The sequence below is a fragment of the Hippopotamus amphibius genome, chromosome 11 (genome assembly GCF_030028045.1).
Source record: "Hippopotamus amphibius kiboko isolate mHipAmp2 chromosome 11, mHipAmp2.hap2, whole genome shotgun sequence".
Taxonomy (NCBI): domain Eukaryota; kingdom Metazoa; phylum Chordata; class Mammalia; order Artiodactyla; family Hippopotamidae; genus Hippopotamus; species Hippopotamus amphibius.
This window is the reverse complement of record NC_080196.1, coordinates 63,740,473-63,768,083: the sequence shown is the minus strand read 5'-3', so window position 1 is coordinate 63,768,083 and position 27,611 is coordinate 63,740,473. Positions and strand designations below refer to the sequence as shown.

General features: G+C 44.2%; 2 long non-coding RNA genes across 3 annotated transcripts in view; one reads left to right on the top strand and one right to left on the bottom strand.

The window, feature by feature from the left end:
* LOC130832015 (uncharacterized) overlaps window positions 1–21,012 on the top strand; it is a 45,410-nt gene extending 24,398 nt beyond the window's left edge. Inside the window, exons 3-5 of one of the 2 annotated variants that reach the window (XR_009048166.1) lie at window positions 18,040–18,144; window positions 18,916–18,987; window positions 20,316–21,012. This is a non-coding gene — a long non-coding RNA (uncharacterized LOC130832015). The remainder of the gene's footprint in view (window positions 1–18,039; window positions 18,145–18,915; window positions 18,988–20,315) is intronic. The other variant, XR_009048167.1, reaches the window with a different exon arrangement.
* LOC130832016 (uncharacterized) lies at window positions 6,626–9,548 on the bottom strand. Its single transcript, XR_009048168.1, has 4 exons — window positions 9,481–9,548; window positions 8,410–8,476; window positions 7,776–7,920; window positions 6,626–7,444 (listed from the first exon to the last, which is right to left on the bottom strand). It is a non-coding gene; the product is annotated as an uncharacterized LOC130832016 (long non-coding RNA).
* Window positions 21,013–27,611: the final 6,599 nt, after the last annotated feature.

Sequence of the window (27,611 nt, the reverse complement as noted above, 5' to 3'; positions counted from 1 at the left end):
TCCTGGATGTCTCAACCTGAGTGTCACCTTCTTACCTAAGGGGGCACTGTTGTCCCCCTCCCCATACACACCCTCCCCCATTCTTTGCTTGCTTCATAACCTTCATTATGATTTGTCACTATTTTATGTATTCGTCTGCTCACTTGTTTTTTGCCACGGTGAGTATAAGAGCTGTGCCAGCTTCATCCCCCCACTGCATCCCTGGTGCTGTGCACGGGTCCCCAGCACATATCAGGTGTTCAAAACCTGATGTGTGGAATGCATTCCTACTTGGAAGGAATAGTGACATGCATGCAGACACCTGGACACCATCAAGGGCCTTTTTTTTAAAAAAAAATTATTTATTTTGGCTGCACTGGGTCTTAGTTGAGGCATGTGGGGTCTTTAGTTGTGGCATGCAGACTTCTTAGTTGTGGCATGCATACGGGATCAAATGCGGGGCCCCTGCACTGGGAGCGCGGAGTCTCACCCACTGGGCCACCAGGGAAGTCCCCCCAAGGGGCACTGTTGTTGTGACTGTTTTAAACCACGAGGCTCCAGGTTCTGCCTCCCACGGCCCCTGAGGCTTGACGAGGAAGGTGCAGCCTGAGGTCCCTGCCCGGAGGCAGCTCCTCCCCTTACCTTTATGGTCCGCATCCTCAGCGGTGCGATGTGCTCTCTGTGGGTCCCCAGCGTAGATGGGGGGTTTGGGGACTAAGCAGCTCCTGCCACATTCCCAAGGATCTGCGTGCACACGCGGCCAGGAGAGTCACAGACGGGACCTGCCAGGGTTGGGGAGACACCCGGGGTTATGCAGGCGGCCTGCCGCGGCCTCCTCACTGTCCCCCTGCTCCTGCCCCGGGCCCACAGTCTAGGCTCCACTCAGTAGCCAGTGGGGCTGTTACGAGGGAAGTTGGCCAGTTTCCCTGTGCTGCTCGGCACCATCCGTGTGTCCTCTGATGGCCAAGAGCGAGAGCCTGGAAGCTCACCGTGCCCAGCAGGCGCCAGCTCCCCCCTCTGACTCAGCCGCTCTGTCCTCCTCCATGCTCCCCCTGTCCCTTGGCGCTCCCCCACCACACGCACAGCAGCATGCCACAGGCTCTTCTGCAGTAGGGCCTCTGCCCGCGACCGTGCCCACCCAGATAAATGCATCTCTCAAGTCAAGTTGTAGTTCAAATGTCACCTTCTCGGTGGGCCCACCTGGGCCACCCTAGTTTTTAAATTAAACGTTTTATTGGGAGACAATTGTAGGTTCACACGTAGTTACAAGAAATAATACAGAAAGCTCTCCTGTGCCCTTTACCCTGTTTACGTGCAATGGTGACATGTTACAAACCTCCAGCACAATAGCACAATCAGGACGCTGGCATTGACACAGGCAAGACACAGCACGCTTCCACCCCCACAGGGCCCTCCTACTCTCCCCTCTGGCCCCACCCCCTCCAGATCCCCGGCAACTGCTCATCTGTGCTCCATCTCTATAACTGTCATTTCAGGAATGTTCTTTAAATGGAATCTTATAGTATATAACCTTTTGGGATGGACTGTTTCACTGGGAATAATTCTCTGGTGATTCCCCCAGGTGGCTGGGGGTATCAATGATTTGTTCCTTTTCGTTACTGAGTAGCAGTTCCAGGAGGAGGAGGTGCCAGCTCCTTTGATCATTCACCCAATGAAGTTATTCACCTGGGTTGTTTCCATTTGGGGCTAATTATAAGTGGAGCTGCCATGGAAGTTCAGGTATAGGTTTTTGTGTGGACACAAGTTTTCATTTCTCTAGGAGAAGTGCCTGAGAGTACAGTCCTTAGTTTGCATATTAATTGCCTGTTTATTTTTTAAAGAAACTCTGCCATTCTATCCTGATCTGTAAACTCCCTCCCCACACCCAAAACATCCAATACCTTTTATCCCTGCTTTATTTTTATCTTTTCTACAGCAGTTTACTTTCTAAGGTAGTATATAATGGGCTTACTTGTTTATTAGGTGTATTGCATTAGATCTGTCTTTCCCATCCCCCCCACTGTCGTTCTGGGCCTGAGCAGGCATAAGGAGCCCCTGTGTAGGCACAGACCTGAAGTCAGCCCTCTGACGGCGCCCTCCATCAGGGGGAAGCTTGCTGGCACCTTGAGAGCACACAAAGGCCAGCGTGCCCACGAACCGTGTGCTGTGGCTGTGATGACGGGGCGGACTGTGCGCGAATTCCCCAGCGGAATCAGTCTGCTAGGTTTACGAGCAAATCCACATTGAGCTCAAAAAACAAATTAGTGCTATCCTGAAGTAAAACTTACTGTGCAGAAAGTTTGAACTCAGAAATTCTTGTTGATTGATGACCTGACCAAACAGAGCTGTGGTCCGCACAGACCCTCATGCCCCCAGCAGGGCTTCTTGGCATCACCGGTTCCTGGGGAGGGAGGTTTTTTTTTTTTTGCAAATGAGCAGAAAGGATTCTAGTTAGAAACATTCAGAGCGCCCCAGAGGCAGAAGAAGCAAGACAGGACTGTATTTCATGCTGAAAAGTGAAAACCAAACAAACAAAGCTGCCTGTCATGGCAGCGGGCCAGCTCAGCTGTGTAAGTGAACAGCAAAAACATTCCTCTGCCCTGTGGAAGCCCCTGGAAGAAATCCAGAACCTTGTGTACTTGGCCTGACCGGGGGGTTGTTGTTCTTATTATCGTTACCATCGGTTCATTTATTTCTTAATACACTGGTTTCTTTCATTTTTGAACATTTGCTTGACATTTGTACTGAATAGGGGAATGCTAGAAGAAATGATTAAATAATATTGTAAAGGAATGCTTTGGCCTGACTCAAAGTGGAAATGTTTACAGGGTTCTCATTAACACCAGATGATGTCAGCCTGACTATTGTGCTGTTTTCTCAAAAACACACAGAGCTGGAAAAAGCCCTTCACAAACATCCAAAACGAGTCAAGGCTCTCAAAGACTTTTTTCCCCGTAAATACCCCCCTGCGCTATTTGGCCCGTGAGGGTGTTTGGCTCTGAGTGTTGCGAACTCACACGTCTCATCATCTGAAGTGTCACCTGGAGAGGTGACTCAGGTGTCACTGTGTACAAGTGCTGCCTCTGTCCCCTCTCAGCCTGACTCTATGGGATCTGACGTCTCTGTGCTTTGATCCTGTGACTTCTACTCCCCACTTTTCTTCCTGACCTTTTATTCTCCTCCACTTTATCCTTCCTTTTCTTCCCTTTCCTCCCTCACCCTAGGCTAAACTAACTCAGTTAACCAACTAACCCAACGAGGCCTCAGCCCTGAAGCATCAGTATCTATGATAGAAATACAGCTGCAGGTAAATTGCCATCCTCACCCGGGAACTGCAACTCCCCAGGTGCCCTGGGCAACTGGAAGGAGGTGTCGAGGCCCAGGGAATGGCTTGTGCCAGGGGGCAGTCCTCAGTGTTCCTCTCCAAGCAGACCAGCCTGCTCCTGCCCAAGCCCACTCCATGCAAGTTCCACCTGGCCGCCCTGGGCTTCCTCGGGGCCCCAGAGGGACCGTGGAAACCACAGGAGACAATCACTGTGGTCTCCTAACAGTGTTCTGGGGTGGAGGGAGGGTTCTGAGCAAAGAGGTTTTATTGCAGGCTTCAACATGATCTCTAGGGAAGATTTTCAGCTTCTGGGAGAATAGCAAAACCCATTTCCAGAGAGTCTTCAAAGGCTAAACTATAAATGCTCAGTGAGCACCGCAAGCCATGGATGGGAGAACAGGCAGGTGCCTGCCCAGGCCTGCAGCTCTAGGTCAAGGAAGCACAGTAGGGACCACTGTCCTCAGAATCAGAGGCCCCAGAGCCCGGAGCCACGGACCAGGCCATACTGGCCAATCTCATGGTGGCTCCTGTATTCGTCTGCTCGGACTGCCACAGCAGAGGCCCATAACCTGGATGGCTTAAACAAAAGAAATTTATTTTCTCACAGTTCTGCAGGCCAGATGTCCAAGATCAAAGTTTGTCAGGGCCAGTTTCCGACAAGGGCTCTCTTGCGGGCTTGCAGACAGCCGCCTTCTGGCTGTGTCCTCACATGGCCTTTCCTCGGTGCACACACACACACACACACACACACACACAGCACTCCCTAGCGTGTCTTCGTATAAGAACATTAACCCTATGGGATTGGGGCCCCACCCTTATGACCTGATGTGACCTTAATTACTTTCTGCTGGCCCCATCTCTAAATACAGTCACAAGGAGGGTTAGGGTTTCAACATGTGGACACAGTTCAGTCCACGGCAGCTCCCCAGGACCTGGTGTCCTACTTCCCTAACTGGAAGAAGGCCAGGACGCGCCAGCATCAGTTCAGTCCAGGTCTGCTCAGGAAGCACGTCTACTGCTCTGGGTGGGGGCTGGGGCTCTAGAGGGATCAGTGTGCCCTGAGTGCCTCTGCCCTGGCAGGAGCTCCGCTGAGAGTGGAGAACATTACAATATACGAGTTCCATGTTGAGACAAAGTGCAGACGCAGGAGCTGTGTGCTGGCCCTCAGTCTCGAGAGCTGGACGGGAAGGAGGGGTAGGCCGCGGTGTATCACGGACAGCCCACTGGCCTGCATGTGGCATCCCCTCCTCGCTCCCCTCACCCGTGCAGTGAGGATACACATGAACGCTGTGCACCCACAGGGTTGTGGGGTGTCTGCAAGCACTCACGTGGGTGGAGCCCCGAGAAGGGGAGGGAGGAGCTCCCGGGAGGCCGAGGCAGGAGGAGATGGACCTCCTCACCTTCTTGTGGTACCACAGGAAGCCGGCCCCCAGGTTGGCTGCCCCAGCTGCCATCTCTCTCTCTGGCACTCTGCCTCCCTGGTGTCTGTCTCTAAATCTAGACTCTGAAAGAGCCACCCTGTGCCTTGTGACAAGGGCAGCAGAGACCTACTGCCTTTGCTCCTCTGCAGCCAGCTCTCCCAGCCGTGGGAGTGGATCTTCGCTTCCACCCCGGGCAGGACAGGGGCAAGAGGACTCACGCTCTTGGAAAAGATCACAGTATTTTAAAAGAAGATAAAAAGTACTTAGCTAGAGACCACAAATAGGTATCAGGAGTCTCCCATATAGTGCTTGCAGCCCTAATTTGTGTTATATGAGGTAGAGCTATGTCCTCAGTTACCTGAATTGGTCATGGAATATGCTATTGCCAACAGGATAATATTTGGAAATGTCCATTTCTCCCATGAAACAGGTTTCTATAGAGCCCCCAGGCTGTGCAGGACCAGTACAGCACTAGAGATGCATCAGTAAGCAAACCAGGCACAGTCCCGTCCTGTGCAGCTTGCATTTAAGCAGGAGGAAGTAGACAGTGAGCCACTTACAGAGCAAATCAGTAAATTGCATTGTCTACCAGAGGTCACATAGGTGTCACAGAGGAAGAAAAGAAAGGAAAAGAAGGACGGAAAGTAACAGGATGGGTGGAGCAGGTTACACCTGTGGTCAGAGAAGGCCTCATGGGGGAAGTGACACTGAGAAAAGACAGAAGAGCAGGGTAGGCCAAGTAGATATGTGGGGTAAGAGCCTTCCAACCAGAAAGAAGAGCCAGTGCAAAGGCCCTGAGGTAGATAAGATAAGCGAGTGTTCATGGATAAAGTTTTCATGGACCCATAGGCAGAGTGGAGAGAGGATAGATGCCCACAGGGATCAGGGTCCTCCTCCATGTCATCTTCAGGAAGTCCCCTCACCTCTGGGTCTCCGAGCCCAGGCCTGCCCCAGGCCATGAGGCCAGCGCTTCATGGAGATGGGCTTTATTGCACCAGGCACCCCACTCGGTCTCTGGACTGGATTTTAGAGCCCTAATTTCTGTGCTGAGCACTCTGATTCTCAGTGGCTCCTCCTCGCCCTGTCACTGTGGTGCTCTTCCTTGGTGTCCACTTTACACCCTGTGGTTCACACTCTTCCTCTAGTTACACCCTGCTTGGTGGCTTCAACCCCACCCCCAGGAAAGGTGTCCAGACTCAGTCCTAGCATCTTTCACTTCAGAACCTAGAAAACACCCTCCCACCCCTGGGTTCTTCCTGGGCCCAGAGTCAGGGTCAAGACCATCCAGCCTTCACAGGGCATTAGATTAGAGGATTCATTAGATCTTTTCAAGGCCTGGTACTCCTGAATCCTAAGAGAAATCTCTAAAAATGTAATACGCTCCTTTCTGCCTTAGAAACTGATGTGGTAGAGACATTTTATCCTTTCTGCAAAATGCAGAGTCATAACTACATTATATAGTATAAATCCTAACATCTGTGAATTGCTCTTTGGGAACATTTGTTGTCCTCTTCTACAGACAAGCAAAGGGTTTATAGGACTATATGTGTTCTGGTCCCAGGAAAGACCCTGAAACATACCTGCTTGCAAAAGCCTATGCTTTCAGTTTGTTTTTGTTTGTTTATTTTTGTTCTTGTCATTTGTCTTGTTCTGACAAAAGTAGAGTGAAGACCTCAGCTCTCTGTGCCTCTGAACAGCGTCATCCAGTGAAACTCATTGCTGATTAAAAGAGGCTGTTTTTTTTTTTTTAATCTTTATTGGAATATAATTGCTTTACAGTATTGTATCAGTTTCTGCTGTACAACAAAATGAAAGAGCCACATGTATACATATATCCCCATATCCTCTCCCTCTTGAGCCTCCCTCCCAGCCTCCCTATCCCACCCCTTTAGGTCTTCACAAAGCATCAAGTTGGTCTCCCTGTGCTCTGTAGTAGCTTCCCACTAGCCATCTATTTTACATTTGGTAGTGTGTATTTGTTGATGCTACTCTCTCTCAAGTTTTCTTCACCATAGTAACCCTTCTCCACTGTTATGAAAACTCTCTGAAGTTCTCTTGAATTCACACCTTATATTGTCTTCTGGGCTTACTGCCTTCAGAGATTCTCCTTCCAATTACTCTCCCTTTGAGAAAGAGCAGAGCATTCTGAAGCTGTGTGTGTGTCCTCTACGGCACTGAGGAGCTACGACATACCAGGCCCTCCACAGACTTGCTGAACTAACACTGAACCACTGCTGATGTTCCTGTCAGAGTAGCCCAAATGTTTCATCACTTCTAGGGGTCTGAACTCTCAGGCCCCACTGAAAAAAAATTTCAAGTCCCAGAGCAAAGTTGTACAGAGTTACATTCTTTGTGTGGGATTTGTACTGACTCATAGCTATGCTGTAAAAGCAGATACTTGCAAAATCTCTGTGGCTTAAAAGGAGAGAGTTGTACTTCTTGCTGGTACTCCAGGTATGCCATGGTCAGCAGGGGGCTTGGCTTTGCTCTGGGTGACTCACCCAGGAATGCAGGCTGACAGCCTCCCCACCTTGGAGCACTGCTGCTGTTGGGACAGAGTGTATTCGTTTCCTTTTGCTGCTGTAACCAATTACCACAGACTTAAGTGGCTTACAACAATGCAGATTTATTGTCTTACAGTTATGAAGGTCACAGTCTGAAATGGGTCTCACTGGGCTAACATCAAGGTGTTGGCAGGACTGTTTTCCTTCCGGAGGCTCTAGGGGAGAATGTTTGTTTTCTTACCTTTCCAGCTTCTAGAGGCTGCCTGTGCACCTTCCTCCATCTTCGGAGCCAGCAGTGGAGCATCTTCAAAGCTCTCTCTGTTACCTCTGCTCTGTTATCACGTCTCCTCCCACTCTGCCTCTCCCCTCTCCCTCCTGTGAGGGTCCTTGTGATTACACTGGGCCCACTTGGAGAAGCCAGGATACTCTCATCTCAAGATCCTTAACTTAATCACATTTGCAAGATCCTTTCTGTCCTGTGAGGTAACATAGTCACAGTTTCCAGGGACTGAGAGGACATCTTTGGGGGGCCATTATTCAGCTTACCACACAGAGGGACATGACAGTGTCCAGTCACACACAGGCTTAAATGTTCTGCCCAGAAACGGTCACGCTTCACTTTTCATTGGTTGATCAAGTCATATGGCCACACCTACCTTTTATGAGGCAGGAAGTACAATCTCTCATGTATCTAGAATGAAGGGAATAAGAATAAACACCCTGAATTCTCCTTCAGGATTAAGAGGAAGGAGGATGTAAAAGGCCTTCACTACTGTGGTAACAGCAAAATAAATCTACATGAAAGAAGAATCATACTTTTCTATTTGGAGAATAGGTTGTAGATGCAAGGAAGCCCTGTTAGCTGAATTTCAGGTAGGAACGAACCCCCCAGGGTTAAGCCAAAAGTCCCAGCTGAGGCAAACACCTAGTCTGGTGTAGGTAGATAGAGGAGCAGGCCTGCTCTAGAGGAAGACAATGTGGGCAGGAGCCAGCCATGCTTTAAATGGTTGAACAAAAGAAAACATATAAACCCACAGACCCAAGAAGCTGAGCAAGTCATAAGCAGAATGAACATAAAGAAAAGCACACCCAGTCACTTTGTAATCAAAATGCTGACCACAAAGTTAAAGGAAAAAATCTTAAAAGGAGCCAGAAGAAAAAAGACATATTGTATACGTACAAAACTAAGTTGACATCTCATCAGAAGTAATGAAGGCCAGAAGACAATGGAACAAGATCTTTAAGTGCTGAAAGAAAAATGCCTGCAACTTAGAATCTATAAACTACCAAAATATCATATAAAAATTAAGGCAAAATAATGATATTTTTCGATAAACAAAAGCTGAGGGTCATCTCTAACAAATTCACACTACAAGAAATGCTAAACAAGTTCCTTGGGGCTGATAGTAAATAACATCAGACTGAGTAAATTAACAAGAAAGAAAACACACATTTCAAACATCAGGGATAGAAGGGGTTATCATTAGCAATTCTGCATAGATAAAGAATTAGTAAAGGTGAATAAAGGGTTTTTGAACAATTTTATGCTAAAAATACTGTTAGATAAAAAGGAGAAATTCTTTGAAAAACACAAGTTACCAAAACTGACACAGGAAGAAATAGAAAATCTGAAGATCCTTATGTTGATTCTAAAAATTGAATGTACAATTAAAAACCTTTTGCAAAGAAAACTTCAGTCAAAGATGGTTTCACTGGTAGAGTCTACCAAACTTGCAAGGAAGAAAATATACCAACTATACACAAACTGTTTCAGAGAGCAGAAGAGAAAATCATTTCTCAATTTTTAACATTTTTGGCCAGCCCAACCCTAATACCAAAACCAGACAAAGACATTACAAGAAAAGAAAACCACAGACCAATATCCCTCTTGAACATAGACACAAACATCCTTAACAAAATATTAGCAAATTGAACCAACCCAGCATTTTTTTAAAAAGATAATACAACATGACCAAAAATTAGGATTTTTTCCCCCAGGAATGTAAGGTTGTTTTATTTTTAAAATATTAATCAATATAATTCATCATATTATCAGAATAAAATGGAAAAATCATATGACCATCTCAATAGATACAGGAAAAACAGTCTGCAAAATTCAATACCTATTCATAATAAAAACCCTCAGCACACTAGGAATAAAAGGAAACTTTCTCAACCTGACAGAGGCAATTAAAAAAAAAACAACCTATACCTAACACCATACATAATGATGAAATATTAGAATTTTCACCTTAAAATGGAGAGTAAGGCAAGGCTGTCCACTCTCACCACTTCTCTTCAGCATTGCACTGGAGATCATTATTCACTGGAACAATAGGGCCAAAAAAATAATAGGCATATAGACTGGAAAGAAAGAATTAAAACTGTCCTGAACGAATAACTGAATTTAGTAAGGTCTCGGAATACAAGGTCAATACACAAATATAAAATGTATTTCTATATACAAGCAGCAAAAATTTAAAAAATACCATTGGACAAAATGGGTCAGATTGAGGGATGTTGGAATTATGTTTATGGGGTGTTGGAATCATGTTTATGATGGTGGTAATGAATGATCTGAAAATAAAATGAAGAAAGCAATTCCATTACAGTAGTATAAAGTAGAATAACATACTTAGGAATAAATTTAACCAAGGAGGCAAAAGACTTGCAGGCTGAAAACTACAAAAGAATGTTGAAAGAAATTAAAGACCTAAATAAGTGGAAAGACTCTCATTTTCATGTATTGGAAGACTTAATATTGTTAAGATAACAATACTTCCCAAAAGCAACATATAGGTTCAATGCAGTCCCTATTAAAATCCCGATGGCATGTCTTTTTTTACAGAAATATAAACACAGCCTAATATTCAGATGGAATCTTAAGGAATTTCAAATCACTAAAATAATCCTGAAAAAAACAAATTTGCTGGACTCACACTTCCTGATTTCAAAACTTATTAAAAAGCTACTGTAATCAAAAGTGTTGTGCTGGCATGAGAACAGATGTATACACCAAGGAAATGGAGTAGAGAGCTCAGAAATAAACCCTTATACACATGGTCAGTTGATTTTCAACAAGGATCAAGACAGCTTAATGTGGAAAGGACAGGATTTTTAACAATTAGTGATAGAAAAACTGTATATCTATATGCAAAGGAATGAAGTTGGGCATTCACCTTACATACAAAAATTAACTCAAAATGGATTAAAGGCCTAAATATAAGAGATAGATGATAAAACTCTTAGAAGAAAACATATAGGAAATGTTTCATGACATTGGATTTGGCAATGATTTATTGGATATGACACCAAAAGCACAGGCAACAACAAAAGATAGATAAATTGGACTTCATTAAAATTTTTTAAGTTCTGTGCACCAACCAACACTATCAAGAGAGTAAAAAGACCACCTGCAGAATGGGAGAAAATATTTGCAAATCATATATCTGATAAGGGTCTAGCAACCAGAATATCTAAAGAACTTTATAACTCAACGATAAGAAGACAAGAACTCAATTTCAAAAATGGGTAAAGGACTTGAACAGACAGTTTCCAACGAAGATAGACAAATGGCCAACGAGTGCCTGAAAAGATGCTCAACATCATTAGCCATTAGAGCAATGCAAACCGAAACCCACAATGAGGTATCACTTCACACCCACTAGGATGGATAAAACAACTTAAATAAAAAAAACCCAGAAAATAAACAAGTATTGGAGAGGATATGGAAAAATTGGAACCCTCATACATTGCCGGTAGGAATATAAATCATACAGCTGCAGTGGAAAACATTTTGATGGTATCTGAAAAAGTTAAAAACATAAAATTACCACATGATTCAGCAATTCTACTCCTAGATATATATCCAAAACAACTGAAAACTATTCTAACAAAACTTGTACATGAGTGATCATAGCAGCGCTATTCACAGTAGCCAAAAGGTGAAACAACCCAAATGTCCAACTGATGAATGGATAAACAAGATGTGATTTAGCCATACAGTGGAATATATCAGCCATAAAAAGGCTTGAAGTTCTGGTACATGCTACAACATGGGTGAACCTCAAAAACATCATGCTAAGTGAAAGAAGCCAGATACAAAAGATCACATATTACATGATTCTATTTATATAAAATAGCCATAATAGGTAAATCTGTAGAGTCAGAAAGCAGGACAGTGGTGCCAAGTGCTTGGGAGAGGTAGAAATGGAGACTGTTAATGGATACAAGTTTCTTCTGGGGGATGATGAAAATGCTCTAAAATTAGATAGTGGTGATGGTTGCACAGCCTTGTGACTATAGTAAAAACTACTAAATTGTACACATTAAAAAAGGTTTTTACTGTATGTAAATTATATCTTAAAATAATTCTATGCAACATAGTACTATATAGCAAAAAAGTGAATACTGCCACTTTATACCTATTAGAATGGCCAAAATCCAGAACAGTGACAACACTAAAAACTGACAAGGATGAGGAGCAAGAGGAACTCTCATCCATGGAGGGGCGGGGGGGTGGGGGGGTGGAAGGCAAAATGGTACAGCCACTCTCGAAGACAGTTTGACAATTTCTTATAAAACAGAGCATACTCTTACCATACAATCCAGCAATCACACTCCTTGGTATTTACCCAAAGGATCTGAAAACTTATGTCTACACAAAAACCTGAATATGGATTTTTATAACAGCTCTATCCATAATTGCCTAAACTTGGGAGCAGCCAAGATGAACTTCGGTAGGTAAATAGATAAACTGTGGCACGTTCAGACAATGGAATATTATTCAGGGCTAAGGCCATATGAGCTAGTAAGCCATAAAAAGACATGGAGGAAAATTAACACACAGAAATCTCTTGCATTTCTATACACTAACAATGAAAGATCAGAAAGAGAAATTAAGGAAACAATCCCATTCACCATTGCAACAAAAAGAATAAAATATCTAGGAATAAACCTAACCAAGGAGGTAAAAGACCTGTACTCAGAAAACTATAAGACACTAATGAAAGAAATCAAAGAAGACACAAACAGATGGAGGGACATACCATGTTCTTGGATTGGAAGAATCAACATTGTGAAAATGACTATATTACTGAAAGCAATTTACAGATTCAACACAATCCCTATCAAATTACCAATGGCATTTTTCACAGAACTAGAACAAGAAATTTTATGACTTGTATGGAAACGCAAAAGACCCCGAATAGCCAAAGCAATCTTGAGAAGGAAAGATGGAGTTGGTGGAATCAGGCTTCCTGTCTTCAGGCTATACTACAAGGCTACAGTGATCAAGACAGTATGGTACTGGCACAAAAACAGAAATATAGATCAATGGAACAGGATAGAAAGCCCGGAAATAAACTACGGTCAACTAATTTATGACAAAGGAGGCAAGATATGCAATGGAGAAAAGGCAGCCTCTTCAATAAGTGGTGCTGGGAAAACTGGACAGCTATATGTAAAAGAATGAAATTAGAACACTTCCTAACACCATACACAAAAATAAACTTCAGATGGATTAAAGATCTACATGTAAGGCCAGACACTATAAAACTCCTAGAGGAAAACATAGGAAGAACACTCTTTGATGTAAATAACAGCAAGATCTTTTTTGATCCACCCCCTAGAATAATGGAAATAAAAACAAAAATAAATAAGTGGGACCTAATGAAACTTCAAAGCTTCTGCACAGCAAAGGAAACTATAAGCAAGACGAAAAGACAACCCTCAGAATGGGAGAAAATATTTGCAAACAAATCAACAGACAAAGGATTAATCTCCAAAATATATAAACAGTTTATCTACCTCAATATCAAAAAAACAACCAATCAAAAAATGGGCAGAAGACCTAAATAGGCATTTCTCCAAAGAAGACATGCAGATGGCCAAGAGGCACATGAAAAGCTGCTCAACATCACTAATTATTAGAGAAATGCAAGTCAAAACTACAATGAGGTATCACCTCACATCAGTCAGAATGGGCATCATCAGAAAATCTACAAACAGTAAATGCTGGAGAGGGTGTGGAGAAAAGGGCAAGCTCCTGCACTGCTGGTGGGAATGTAAATGGATACAGCCACTATGGAGAACAGTATGGAGGTTCCTTGAAAAACTGAAAATAGAACTACCATATGACCCAGCAATCCCACTACTGGGCATATACCCAGCACACCATAATTCAAAAAGACACATGCACTCCAATGTTCATTGCAGCACTATTTACAATAGCCAGGACATGGAAGCAACCTAAATGTCCATCAACAGATGAATGGATAAAGAAGATGTGGTACATATATACAATGGAACATTACTCAGCTGTAAAAAGCAATGAAACTGGAACATTTTTAGAGACATGGATGGACCTAGAGACTGTCATACGGAGTGAAGTGAGTCAGAAAGAGAAAAACAAATATCGTATATTAACACACGTATGTGGACTATAGAAAAATGGTACAAATCAACTGGTTTGCAAGGCAGAAATAGAGACACAGATGTAGAGAACAAACATATGGACACTAAGTGGGGAAAGCAGGGAGGGTTGGGGGGAAATGAATTGGGAGATTGGGATACCAAATTGTACAGTCTAAATATATGCAGTTTATTGTAAAAAAAAAACAAAAAAAATAAAAAAACAAACAAAAACTGCAAAGAAGAAAAAAAAAAAAGACACGGAGGAATCTTAAATGCATATTAGTAAGTGGAAGAAGCCAATCTGAAAAAAGGATACATAATGTGTATGAGTCCTACTATGTGATATTCTAGAAAAGGCAAAACTATGGAGACAGTAAAAAGACCAGTGGTTGCCAGTGTTTGGGGGGAGGGGAGGAATGAATAGGCAGAGCACAGAGGATTTTTAGGGCATAAAGATATTCTGTATGATCCCATAGTGACGGATGCATGTCTTTATACATTTATCTAAACCCTGACATCATACATGAAATAATTAATTCAAGATAGATGACAAACCTAAATAGAAAAGGGAACCAAAATGCTTTTATCAGAGAGGGTAGGAGAATATCTTCATGACCTGGAGGTAGGCAAAGATTTCTTAGAACACACAAAAAAACACCCACTAACTGTAAAAGAAAAATAGTGATAAATAAAAGGGCAACAAAATTAAAACTCAGCTCGTCAAAGGTACCATTTCAGAGAATGAAAAGACTGAACGTCCTTGATGACAAGCATAGCCTGATTGGTAGCAGAGGGCCCAGCGACTGTTCCCGGCTTCCCACTCTCCTGCTCCAAGGGCTTGGACCTTTGCCAAGACCTTGTCAAGTCCTACCCATCTTTTCGCTCACTTAGATTGGTAGATTGATAGGTTGCGAAGGTTGCGTCTGGGTCTGACAAATTCAAGAGCTTTCTTGTCTAACAGTAAAGCCTACACCTCTAGCAACATTTCTTCAAATACCAATCAGCTGTGGTTTTCTCAACTTTCTTTTTAATATTCACTTGGTAGCCAAGTGGCACAAAAGGCCTTAAGAATCACATTTTTAACATTGTGATGAATGATAGTTCTGAAACTGCCTGCATATTACCTCAGCCTGCTCAAGAAGCATCTCTGTAAACTTTATATTGTGAATAGTAAGGCACTTCAAATCTGTAGCACTTCACGCAGCACATTTACGTGAAATTTCACATAAGCTCCACAACACACAGGGATTGTTACGAGCATTTTCGGATGAGCGCATTAAGATCTCTGAGCATTCCCGTAAGCTGTCCTTTCCTGTCTAGTAAGAAGAGGTGTGGAGTGCAACCCCAGATCCTCAGCCTCCAAATCCAGACGTCTCACCTCATCATCAGGCCTGGCCCCGAGACACGGTGGAATCGTCTCAATCACTAACTCCGCTTCATCAGCATGGGGGTGAATCCGTGTGCAAACAACATTTGGCAGAATTTACAGAACGGTGATGGAACCAACCAGACAAGTTGCCTGTCTCAGCATGACCTTGTACCGTGTGCTCTGGGTGACTGAAGGTTCTGTTTCATGAAAGTAAGCAGTGCTAGGATCTCCAAGTATGAGCGGACCAGCCAGATTTTGCTTAAACTTGGGATCCTTTGATCACCAGTTGCCAGTGGAGGGGAAGTGAGCAAACTGCCTATGGAGACCAGCCTCATCAGGCTCTAGGCGTGGGCCACGCTCAGAAACAAGCTTTAAGATGTTGGAGTTACTCACTTAGTTGCTCTGCAGCTTTTTGACTGACTGTACTGTGAGCCTTCTAATCCTTGATTCGTTTTGAAATGCCAAAGCCATTGCTAAGTGAACGAGACAAACTGTGAGGAGCGCTTGATGGAGGACTGAGCACGTAGGGGACTCAGTGGAAGTCGTGCCAACAGCTCCCTGCCCTAACCCTTTTGGGCTAAGTTTTCTGTCCCAACTCACACAAAGTTAAAGGGTATGAAACCAGGGAGAAGCTGGCACAGGGTAGAAAATGGGGGCCAGGACTGAGGTGTGACGAAGCCCAAAAGACAAGACAGTGGAAAAGATGGCAGGTAAAACAAACCAGGGAGGTGTTCAGATTTTAGTGGTGGGGCAGGACTGCCTTGATGGGGTTCATGGTGCATATTTCAGTTTTTCAAAGGCATTTGCAAGCCCTTTGATTTTCTATTCAGCTGAGTCTTCCATTACTTGATTCCATAATGGTGTAGTAATGTGTTTTGTGCCACACATAGGCAAACCAAGGCACCTAATACTATGTTTGAGATATTTCTTCAGAGAACAAGAAAAGCTTCTCCCCAGCTTCCTCCATAAGAGGGCAGACAGCAGTATCAAGCAGTATCAGCAATATTTCATCTTGTGGAACTGAAAACCACAGCCACAGAAAGATAGAGAAAATGAAAAAGCAGAGGACTTTGTACCAGATGAAGGGACAGGATAAAACCTCAGAAAAACAACTAAATGAAGAGGAGATAGGCACCCTTCCAGAAAAAGAATTCAGAATAATGATGGTGAAGATGATCCAGGACTTTGAAAAAAGACTGCATGCAAAGATCAAAAAGTTTACCAAAGACCTAGAAGAATTAAAGAGCAAACAAACAGAGATATGCAACACAATAACTGAAATGAAAAATACACTAGAAGGAACCAATAGCAGATTAACTGAGGCAGAAGGGCGAATAAGTGACCTGGAAGACAGAATGGTGATCATCACTGATGCGGAAAAGAATAAAGAAAAAAGAATGAGAAGAACTGAAGACAGCCTAAGAGACCTCTGGGACAATGTTAAACGCACCAACATTCGCATTATAGGGGTCCCAGAAGGAGACGAGAGAGAGAAAGGACCTGAGAAAATATTGGAAGAGATTCTAGTTGAAAACTTCCCTACCATGGGAAAGGAAATAGCTACCCAAGTCCAGGAAGCACAGAGAGTCCCAGGCAGGATAAACCCACGGAGAAACACGCCAAGACATATAGTAGTCAAATTGACAAAAATGAAAGACAGAGAAAAGTTACTAAAAGCAAAAACGGAGGGCATCCTAGGTGGCAGAGTGGTTAAGAATCCGCCTGCCAGTGCAGGGGACACGGGTTTGATCCCTGCTCCAGGAAGATCCCACATGCCGCGGAGCAACTAAGCCCATGCGCCACAGTTATTGAGCTTGCACTTTAGAGCCCGTGAGCCACAACTACTGAGCCCACATGCTGCAACTACTGAAGCCCACGTGCCTAGAGTCCATGCTCCACAACAAGAGAAGCCACGGCAATGAGGAGCTCATGCACCACAATGAAGAGTAGCCCCCACTCACCACAACTAAAAGAAAGTCCACGCACAGCAACAAAGACCCAACACAGCCAATAAAATAAAATAAATTAATTAATTAATTAAAAAAAATAAAAGCAACAAGGGAAAAACGACAAATAATATACAAGGGAACTCCCATAAGCTTAACAGCTGATTTCTCAGCAGAAACACTGCAAGCCAGAAGGGAGCGGCATGATATATTTAAAGTGATGAAAGGTAAGAACCTACAACCAAGAATACTCTACCCAACAAGGACCTCATTCAGATTCAATGGAGAAATCAAAAGCTTTACAGACAAGCAACAGCTAAGAGAATTCAGCACCACCAAACCAGCCCTACAACAAATACTAAAGGAACTTCTCTAAGTGGGAAACATAAGAAAAGAAAAGGACCTATAAAAACAAAAACAAAACCAGAAAATGGTACTAGGAACATACATCTCGATAATTACCTTGAATATAAATGGACTAAATGCACCAACCAAAAGACACAGACTGGCTGAATGGATACAAAAACAAGACCCATATATATGCTGTCTACAAGAGAGCCACTTCAGACCTAGGGACACATACAGACTGAAAGTGAGAGGATGGAAAAAGATATTCCATGCAAATGCAAATCAAAAGAAAGCTGGAGTAGCAATACTCATATCAGATAAAATAGACTTTAAAATAAAAAATGTTACAAGAGACAAGAAAGGACATTACATAAAGATCAAGGGATCCATCCAAGAAGAGGAGATAACAATTATAAATATATATGCACCCAATATAGGAGCACCTCAATACATAAGGCAAATGCTAACAACTATGAAAGAGGAAATGCAAGGCAGAAATAGAGACACAGATGTAGAGAACAAACACATGGGCACCAAGTGGGGAAAGCGGGGAGGGTTGGGGGGAATGAATTGGGAGATTGGGATACCAAACTGTACACTCTAAATATATGCTGTTTATTGTCTGTTAACTGTATCTCAATAAAAGTTCTTAAAAAAAAAAAAAGAAAAAAACTTCTCCCCAAATTTCCTCTTGATAACATCTCTCCCCTTCTCAAATCCTCCCATTCCCCAGAAAACAACACAAGAAATATATGATGGATGAAATCAGAGTAACATATACTTTTATCAGTTCACAAAGTACTCCAAGGAAGAATGGACCAGACTTCACATATGCACAGTAAGATATGGAATCTTCTCGTTTGTGAGGCATGGCATGTAGCTATTACTGGAAATTACTGCATCCTTACCACAGTTCCTACAAGGTAGAATGCAGTGGATTCAGTGAGCATTCTCAGCCATTTCCAAAAATACTTTTAGGAGAAGTTTGCAAATAATCCTATTTCTTATAGGAGAAACAATTTTGGCAACAATATCTTCTTTTCAAGTCATACCAAGTAACATATTACTTTCTGAATCAGAAACAAGTAAAACCAGAATTTTTAAAGGACATAGTAATAATAATTCTTGTGGAATATATAACAGATATTTAAAATAGCAGCAGAGAAGGCCAAAGTGGGTGAGTTTTCATTTAGTGATACTTTATCATGCCTATAGTTTGACAGGCAGCATTTAGGATGCATAAGTAAGATTTTCTTCAGTGATATAGGATCCAGCAGCTGCTGCTGTGTTGGGGTTATAGAATGGCTTTTCAAAAAAGCCTTTGTTTTTTTTTTACTAAACTTTTTCTTTTAGAACAGTTTTTGATTTACAGAAAAGGTGCAGATAGTACACAGAGTTCCCACATAGCCCACACCTAGTCTTCCTGATTATTAACTTTGTATGTTACATTTACATAGATTTGCTAGAATTCATGAACCTATATTGATACATTATTATTAACTAAATTCCATACCTTATTCAGAGTTCCTTAGGTTTTGCTTGATGTCCTTTTCTGTACCAGGATCCCCTTTAGGACACCACGTTACATTTCATCATCATGTCTCCTTAGGCTCCTCCTGATTGTGAGGACTTCTCAGACGTCCCTCGTTTTTGATGACCTTGACAGTTTCGAGGAGTGCTGGTCAGTTATTTTATAGAGTGTTGCTCGATTGGGATTTGTCTGAGGTTTTTTCTCATAATTAGACGGCTTACTGGGTTTTGGAAGGAAGACCACAGAGGTGAATTGTTATTCTCATCATGTCTTATCAAGGTACATGCTAGCAACATGACTTACCAGCAGGATTTTACTGGGGAAGCAGGGAGCTCACTAAAGGATGAGCCAGAACCCCAGCCCCTAAGCGTGTGTAGGAAAGGTTGTAGGGGGAGGGTCTGAGCTCCAGGCTCCAATGCAGAAAGAAAAAAGCAGAGACACCTGATGAAGCAGGGACCCATTTCTCCTGGGAAATCCCACTGCCTAGTAGTGAGATTGCTTCCAAAGGGAAAGAAGTATGCCCTGTGCCTGGTCCCACCGGAGGCCTGGTCCCACCAGGGGCTTGGTCCCACTCGGGGCTTGGTGAGTGGATGCCCAGGAAGGGTTTTGACCGTGCTGCAAGGAAGCTCAGGGATCCTGTGTGTGTTGGGGGGTGGGGGTGGGGGGGTCAGGGGGGAGTAAATTATGAACAAGGATATTTGCTTAGCGGGCAGAGGCTACGTTTAAAATGTGAGCCCACTTAAGGGAGCATCCTCAGTAAATTAAGGCACAAGCATTACACAGATATGGCACAAACCCAGCTGGTAGGAGAAACATGCCTGAGGTTTGAATCCAAGGCTTAGAAGGCACAGAGCATGGGGACATCCCAGGCTAGGCTGGAAAGGGTTCAGCACAGCTCAGGGGCTGCAGGGCTGGAAGGCAGAAGCCACCCGGGTCTGTAATGAAGCTGTCCCCACAGCACACTGGACCTCAGCCACGCTTCCCTCCCTCTCTCCACCGCGCCTGGGTGATGGAGGGTTACATCTCCACTCTTCTCCCCTTGTTCACACCCTAGGGCTCTGCCTGCCACGGGGACCGGAATTCTCTCGGGCCCTGAGTTTCTACATGTGCTCCCGTGTGGAAAGTCCCCGGGCTGCTCCAGGATGTCCTCTGCTGTGCCCCATCCTGTCCTCCTTATCACAGCTGCAGGCAGCCTGAGCCACATTCCTCCTGCCTGAGTCTGCCTTTCCTCCAGCTTGGCCTGGTGGCCAGCCCCTGTCCATCCCATCTTGTTGCTTGTCCCTTTATTCGTCAAGAATGGTACAGATTGATTTTTATTGCCTATATTGAAAGGCGGTTATTTGCCAAAGACAATTTTCCATTCTTAAGTTATTCCCTTTCCTTTTCAGTGTCCTTCTTATCAAGATCTAGCCTATCCCAGCCCTACTGGGTCCCACTCCTAATCACAGCATCATCTGTATACTTTCTTTTTCACCTAGGTCTCCTTGACTGTTACAACACCATTTGATCAGAAGTCTAAGCTATGCTATGGTTTGGTCCGTGCACCCCCATCCTCCCACTGGTGGACTTCGGACCTTCTCCTTCTTGCTTATTGATGGCTTATCCCCTTGAGCGCCTTACTCACCCTCCTATGGCAGGAGGCCTCCATTCCCCACATAAATGGATGAATGAATGAAAAGGGAAAAAATACGATGTTGCCTAATGTCTAAACCAAGTGATTTTGAATTTGTTGGATTAACTGGAAAATTTAAGACCAAGTGGATCTTATTTATCTTAGCTAATTGGCAGACCCCTGGATGCCTGTCATATTGAATTTCAAGTTTAAAATACCTCTAACAGGACTTCCCTGGTGGTGCAGTGCATAGGACTCCAGGTTCAATCCCTGGTCAGGGAACTAGATCCCACATGCGTGCCACAACTAAGAGTTTGCATGCCACAACTAAGGAGCCCACAAGCTGCAACTAAGACCTGATGCAACCAAAATAAAAACAAATAAATAAAAAATAAAATAAAATACCTCTACTATATAATTTGGGGCTAATTTTTGTGCTAATTACTAGATTCGAGGTAAGCAACAAGGCATTATGGTGGTTTTAGAAAATGCATGGAAGGAAAACTTAAAACTGAAAACATCCTCTTCATTGACATCTCTACCCAGAAATGACAGTGAGACTGCCTGGTATCCCCACAGCATAACCTGCGTCAGGGGGTATTTATTCTGAGCACAACCCTCTCACTTTTAAGAATTATTCTATAAACACTGAATGCCCCTTATGTATCAGGCCGGATGATTAGAATTTCTAGTCATTTTTCCCTAAAAGAGGAAATATTCCTAGTGTACTCACTTCTACTATTTACATGGTTTAGTCAACAGATGTTCCCCGAGCTCTACCACGTGCCAGATGCTCTCAGTGTCTGGCTCCCTGCCCTGAAAGGGCTTAGCCTGGTGACCATGCAAAGCATCTAGCGTGGCACCTGCAGACCGCCAGGGCTCCATGGGGGCGCTAGCGGGGGAGCGGGGTGGAGGGGCAGGGAAGGAACAGGGAAGCTTTCTGGAGGAGGTAACTGCTAAGCTGAGTGCTGAGGGATCAGGGAACTCTCCAAGCCATAGGGAAGAAGGAATCAGCTTGCCATGGTGTGGGAAATGAGATGAGTTGGACACAACTTATTCAAAAGGAGACATTAGGCCAGAAATTTAAGTGGGAATGAAGAAGCACTCTTCCATATCCAGGATGGAGCTCTGTGGTGAAGCTCCAGATGCCAAGTGTCCATCCCTTCATCAGGATCTGCTCTTCAAGAAGTGGTGAGGCTTGGTGAGTGGGGATTCCAGAGAAGCCAGGCCACATCCTCCCAGACACCGTTCTCCTTCCTAGCAGCCTCACAACCAGCTCAGACCATGACTCCTGTGCAGCCCTGGGCAGGCAGCCCACTGTCCCTGGGCCTCAGTTTCCTTCATGGTTAAAATTGCAGCAGTGATGCTCCCCAGTTGGGAGCTGTATCTCTGGGTTCTTCTCCCAGCTCTTGTAAAATGCAAACACCGCTAGGTACCTAAGTGAGTTCATGATGGTCTCAGCATTGTGCATATGGTAACAGGATGTGTTTGCCCGTGGAGAGGGGGTGTGTAGACAGAATGTGGTTGGGCCTTTCCTTATAGAGGGGCCTGCAATCTGGGGTGGGGGCAAGAGGAAACAGTCCCTATCTTAGAGCTCTGCTTCTGGCCCCATCAGTCCCCACTGACTCCGATTTAAAAGACAAAATAGAAGCTATAGTTTCTGGAATGATCCTGGATCACAAATTCTTCAGAAATGGAAGGCACCTCACCACTCATCACTCCCACCCTCCCACCCTTGATTTCATCAAGACAATTTCTATTCTTTTCCATTAGATTCAATGACTCAGACAGGAACAAGACAATAGTTTAAATACATATCATATCTGGCAAAGCCATCGGGCATTTTCAGCCTAGCTGTTGGTTGTCACTCAATTACTTAGGAAGCATGTAAGTCACACAAGCCTCACTACTGGATGTGGTGAGCCAGTGAAAGGGAGTTTAGAAGAAATGTGTGCACCCAGGCTTTCCCTTTAGGGAAAGTGTATCAATCAGGGTTCTCCAGAGACACAGAACCTGTTGGATGTGTGTATATACGTAGAGAGAGATTTATTTTAGTGAATTGGCTCATGTGATTGTGGGGCTGTCACGTCTGTCGTCGGAAAGGCAGGCCAGCGGCCTCGAGATCCAGGGAAGAGCTGAGGTTGCAGCTTGTGTCCAGAGGCGCCTAGAGGCAGAATTCCCTCTTCTTAGGACCTCCATCCTTTTCTCTCAAGGCCTTCAGCTGATTGGATGAGTCCCCCCATATGATGGAGAGTAAAGTGCTTTCCTGAAAGCTCACTGATTTAAATGTTAATTTCATTTTAAAAATTACCCTTGCAGGGACTTCTCAACTGCCCTTTGACTAAATATCTGGGCACTGTGGCCCAGCCAGGTTGCACATAGAGTTCACCACCACGGAACAGTCCTGGCCTGGTCGTTTCGCTGTTCTCATGGTACATCCTGGCAGAGTCCCTGTGCTCCGTCGCGCCCTCCTCAGGTAGCTCCAGGCCAACCTTCTCCTGCCAGAGGAAGCAGGGGCTGACAGGACCCCTGGGCCTGGATGGAGGGGCCTGGCTCACTGCTCTCACTGCCTCCTGGTAGCTGTGCAGGTCCTCCTCTTGGACTTCAGCTTCCTCGGGCATAAAGTGCACATGCTGCTCTACCCGCCTCACAGGATCATGTAGAGCATTAAATGGAAATCATGTTTCCATTCCGTTAAGTGCAGTCATCGCGCTGTCAGAAAGAGCCTGCATCCCTGACTTAGAGCAGGACAGAGAGGGTCCTGCGTGCTGATGGACGGGGTGGGGAGGTGGGGCTTTCCTTATGGACTGAAGCAGCCTGGGAAGGAGTGTCCAACCTCAAGGACCAGCCTGAGTTCTGCCTGCGGGAAAGTGACTGCTCCCAACCCAGAACTCCTAAATTGGGTTTTTTGCTCTTTTAAAATTACTATGTGTTCTTTCCAAAAATTCCAAAATTTCAGAGTAAAAATTTCCCCTCCTTCATCACTCCTTCCCCAAATCTACTCCCTTCTCCAAAGGAGGCAACTGTTAACTCCTTGGCATGAATCATTTCATACCCTTTCTCACTGATTTCTTTTGTTACTACAAAAATGGGGTTTGTCTACAGTTTTGTGATTTTTTAAATTCACGTAGCAATATACCATACATGCTTGTTCGTGTCTATATCTGACTTTTTGTTTCCCCATTCACTAAATTAGAGAAAGAAGATAAAGAAGGGGGAAAAATGTATATAAAAAGGCTTCTACAAAATAAAAGATGAACCTTATTCTAGACCTAGGACATCAGCTTTCTGAAAGAGTGCCCACAGTGTTCCCTGTGGAGGGCCCTGGCCAGGCAGTGCTACTGCGAGGGCTGCCTTTGACCCCCAGACCCACTGACACCTTCCTTCCCTAGAGTTCTGCTTTGCCGTCCTCCTCTGCCCCTGAAGCCGTGTGCGCCTCTGAGGCTGAGCCCGAGGTTGGCCCTCTGCCACTCCATAAGCAAAGAAATAGCGGCATCGGATTTCAGAGAGAACGGTTAACGAGTGGGCACAAACACTTAGGTTATTGTTTCTTTAACAAAACCTTCCAGGCAGGCAAGCAAGGAGTTTGGGAGAATAGTGCTAGTATGTGCTGGGGGAACATCTCATTTTCAAGGTCTGATATTGAAAAGACCAGAAACTCTCTTATCTTTATCTCTAGCTAGCAGTTTCCTCCCCAGTTGTTATTAGGGGAGATATCAGTCACCAGAGCCTCAGCTGGATCCCTGAAAAAAGCCCTTGCAATATTCCACATTGCGAAAGCCCAGGCCATGCCCTCCACGTGTGCATTGAGGAGATCTGAGGCCCTGAGTGCCCGGGGCTGGTGGAGGTGACTCATCTTCCTGACCCCAGCGGAGGAGAGCGGCGTGTTTGGTGCACCCTGTGCGCCTGTCAGCACTCAGCATCCTGTTGGCCAGGAAAACGCTGCCTCTTCCTGGGAAAGCCTTTGTCTGCAGCTGGAACGCAAGCCAGTGGACAGAGGCCACCGAGTCATGGAAGAAAACCAGGCTGAACCCGGGCTGAATGCTAACTCCGTGTTAGTAGGGGGAAGAGAGACGCCCCCATGTTCCCACCGAATCCTGTCACCAAAACAAGTAGCCAACTTGGCCCTTTTTTTGTTTTTAAGAGTTCCCGGTCCATCATTACAACAAACAGTGGTAGCAGACATGGTGAATACCAAGGAAGGCATAAGGCAAGAATGGTTTTGAAGAGGTCCAGTGAGTGGTCTCTCTCGCCTCCTCCCCATCTGGAGGAGCTCGTGCATCCGAGTCCTCCCCTTCCCCCACCGTGACTCCTCTCCTCCCCTGGCCCCAGCCACGGATCACTGATTTACTTAGCTGGTTATTTACTCCTTCCCTTGCTCCATAAAAAGTTAAGTCTGCTTATAAAGATACACAGAATAAAGGATGGACTAAAATGACCACGATAAGGAATGACGAGGACAGGGGAAATAGTTGATAGAGCAGCAGTCAGATGAGCACCCGGGATGCCTGTCAGACGATGCTGTTCAGTTACTACAAGTGGGCTGCGGATTTGGACCTAAGAGTCCTAGAGGTCAAAGAAAAGAGACAGAATAATCAGGCAAGTCAAGAAAGGATCTGCCTTTTTAATGTAGAGATGGGGGAGAGGTGAGGGATCACAGCGCACAGGCCACATGTGGGCCAGGGACAGAGTTAAATGCTCTCCTGACATCTTCTCATCTGACCCTGGCAATCGTGTCAGGTGGATACTATTATTATTTTTTTTTTTTTAATATTTTTTTTTTTTGGGGGGTACATCAGGTTCAATCATCTGTTTTTATACACATATCCCCATATTCCCTCCCTTCCTGGTGGATACTATTATGATACTCATTTGACAGATAAGGAAACTGAGAATTTGCGAGTAAGTTAGTAATTTGCCCAAGACCAGAGAGTTGATCAATTGTGGAAACGAGATTCAAACCCTCTCAGGCTATCAGGCTCCATGTCTGGGTGCCAAACTAGGAAGCTTACCCTGCAGGGCAGTGGGAGGCCCTCAGGGCTGTTTCTGCAACAGATGCAATAGGGATTTTTGTAGGACTGTGTCTCCTCACTTCTTTCAATACAGTTCCTAAATGTAGGCACAGAGCGTAAATGCAGTTAAAATTCTGTGGAAGCAGTTCCTTCAACTAAAACAATTTGTCCAGGTGCTTAGTTCTTTGACAGTCTAATTTCCTTCTCTGTATAGTTGTATAAACATTGCAGATTCTATCAGGAAGTAGATCAACAGGTATTTTCTCAAACCATAGTCATTTTAATGCATCCCAAACCCACTCTAGTACATTTTATTTATTCCTCAGAAGAAACTAGAAGCTGATGTCTTTAGCCTCTCCACTTCCATGCCTACCCCTACATGGGAAATACTCTTATAGCCCTCCAGGACAACAGAACTCACAACGAAGACCTCTATTAACAACATCTTGAGGACAACTTCAGCTGACTTGTGGTTCTTTTTTTCCAACCTACTATTTGTGAAATGCTTTAGGAATTGGGTGTTCCTTCTATTCCTTCTATTCAAGTATGTGTACCATTCAGCAGAGTTTCTCAAACTTTCAGCTTCCACAAGCCCCTTCATGCTCATGCAGATCACCAATTTTAGGTAAAAAATCATCACAATTTTTAGTAATAAAAACATCATATTCTTAAAAAAAAGCCTTTTATTATGAAGAAATTCAAACACCATGTAAGTAGAATGGTATAATGAACCTCCGGTACCCATCACTCAGCTTCAACAGTTACTGGCTCCTGGCCAATCTTGTTTCAACACTACTCCCAGTCACTTCCTTTCTCCCATAGCATCCTGAAGCAAATCCCAGAGAGCACATCATTCCATCCAGAAATATTCCAGTATGTATTTCTAGAAGATATGAATCCTTTCTTTTAACGACAAGACCATTGTCACAAGTAAAAGTATTCATAAGAGGTCCTAAAAATCAAGTATCAAATTTCCAATTGTCTCAGAAATGTTTTAATTTCTTTTTGTTTGAATCAGGATCCAAATAAGGCCTGGGCATTCCTACCAGATAGAACGTGGTTTAAATATTACTAATCATTTCTTGCATCTGTAAGAGGACATCATTTTCGGTCTCTTCCCAAGGTATCTGTCCTCTTTGTTCTGGTTTCTTTACTCCGTACTCCATCACTTTCTTTCCTTACCTTTCATTTTTGCTAAGTTAAGCACTCTCCCAACTTGCAGTTACAGGTGGCTGGAAACAGCGTCAAGTGTCTGATATTGCTTTCTGGTGGCCGTGCATTCAGAAGTGAGACATTTCTCACCGAAAACACTCTTGGCCCAGTTACAAAACATTCAAAATCCAGATGGATGCATGCTTTAACTTCAGAGAGGGGGACAAAATGGGTCCCTTTCACCCACACAGAATGACCACAGCTATGGAAAGCATTTGTCCAACATTACAGGTAGTTCTAAACTGTTTCCAATAATAGATTGCTTTCTTCCTCTTAAAGTCAAGTATCAGATACAGGCAAAGGGTCAAACTCCACTCAGAGCAGATTGGACCTCAGTTTGGCCATATGAAAACAATCTGGTTTCTCAGCCAATTGTTTTCTCTTTTACGGGACAGAGTTTGTTGTTTGGATACTATGGGCCAGCACCAGAACTGACAAAGTATCTCAGACAAATCACCAGTGGAGCTCCCATGATGGGCAAAGTCAAGTTCATCCAAAGTTGTGGGAAGGCCCTCGGACGGCAGAAGGGAAAGCAAGGGGGTGGGGTCAGACTATTGGAAAGAGCAGTTAAAAGGACACTGAAAACGTCCACACAGGAGGTGATCTTGGGTAGGAACAGGGCTGATAGAAGAGAAAGGATGAGTGTGAGAAAAGAGGGGGCTTGGGAACCAATTGAACAAGGGGGATAAATATGGAAGAGGGAGGAATCTTCAGTGGCATTCATGTTTCTGACTCCAGTGCTGGGGTGCTGCGTAAAAAGGAATCCTAAATAGACACACACCACCCCCCCCACATACACACACACACACACACACACACACACACACACACACACACGAACCCATCCTCTTCCAAACTGCCCACGGGCCTGGGGTGTACAGAGCCAGCTGATTTGTGAATTAGAAAACATATCCCATACCCCACGGGAAATATTCTCT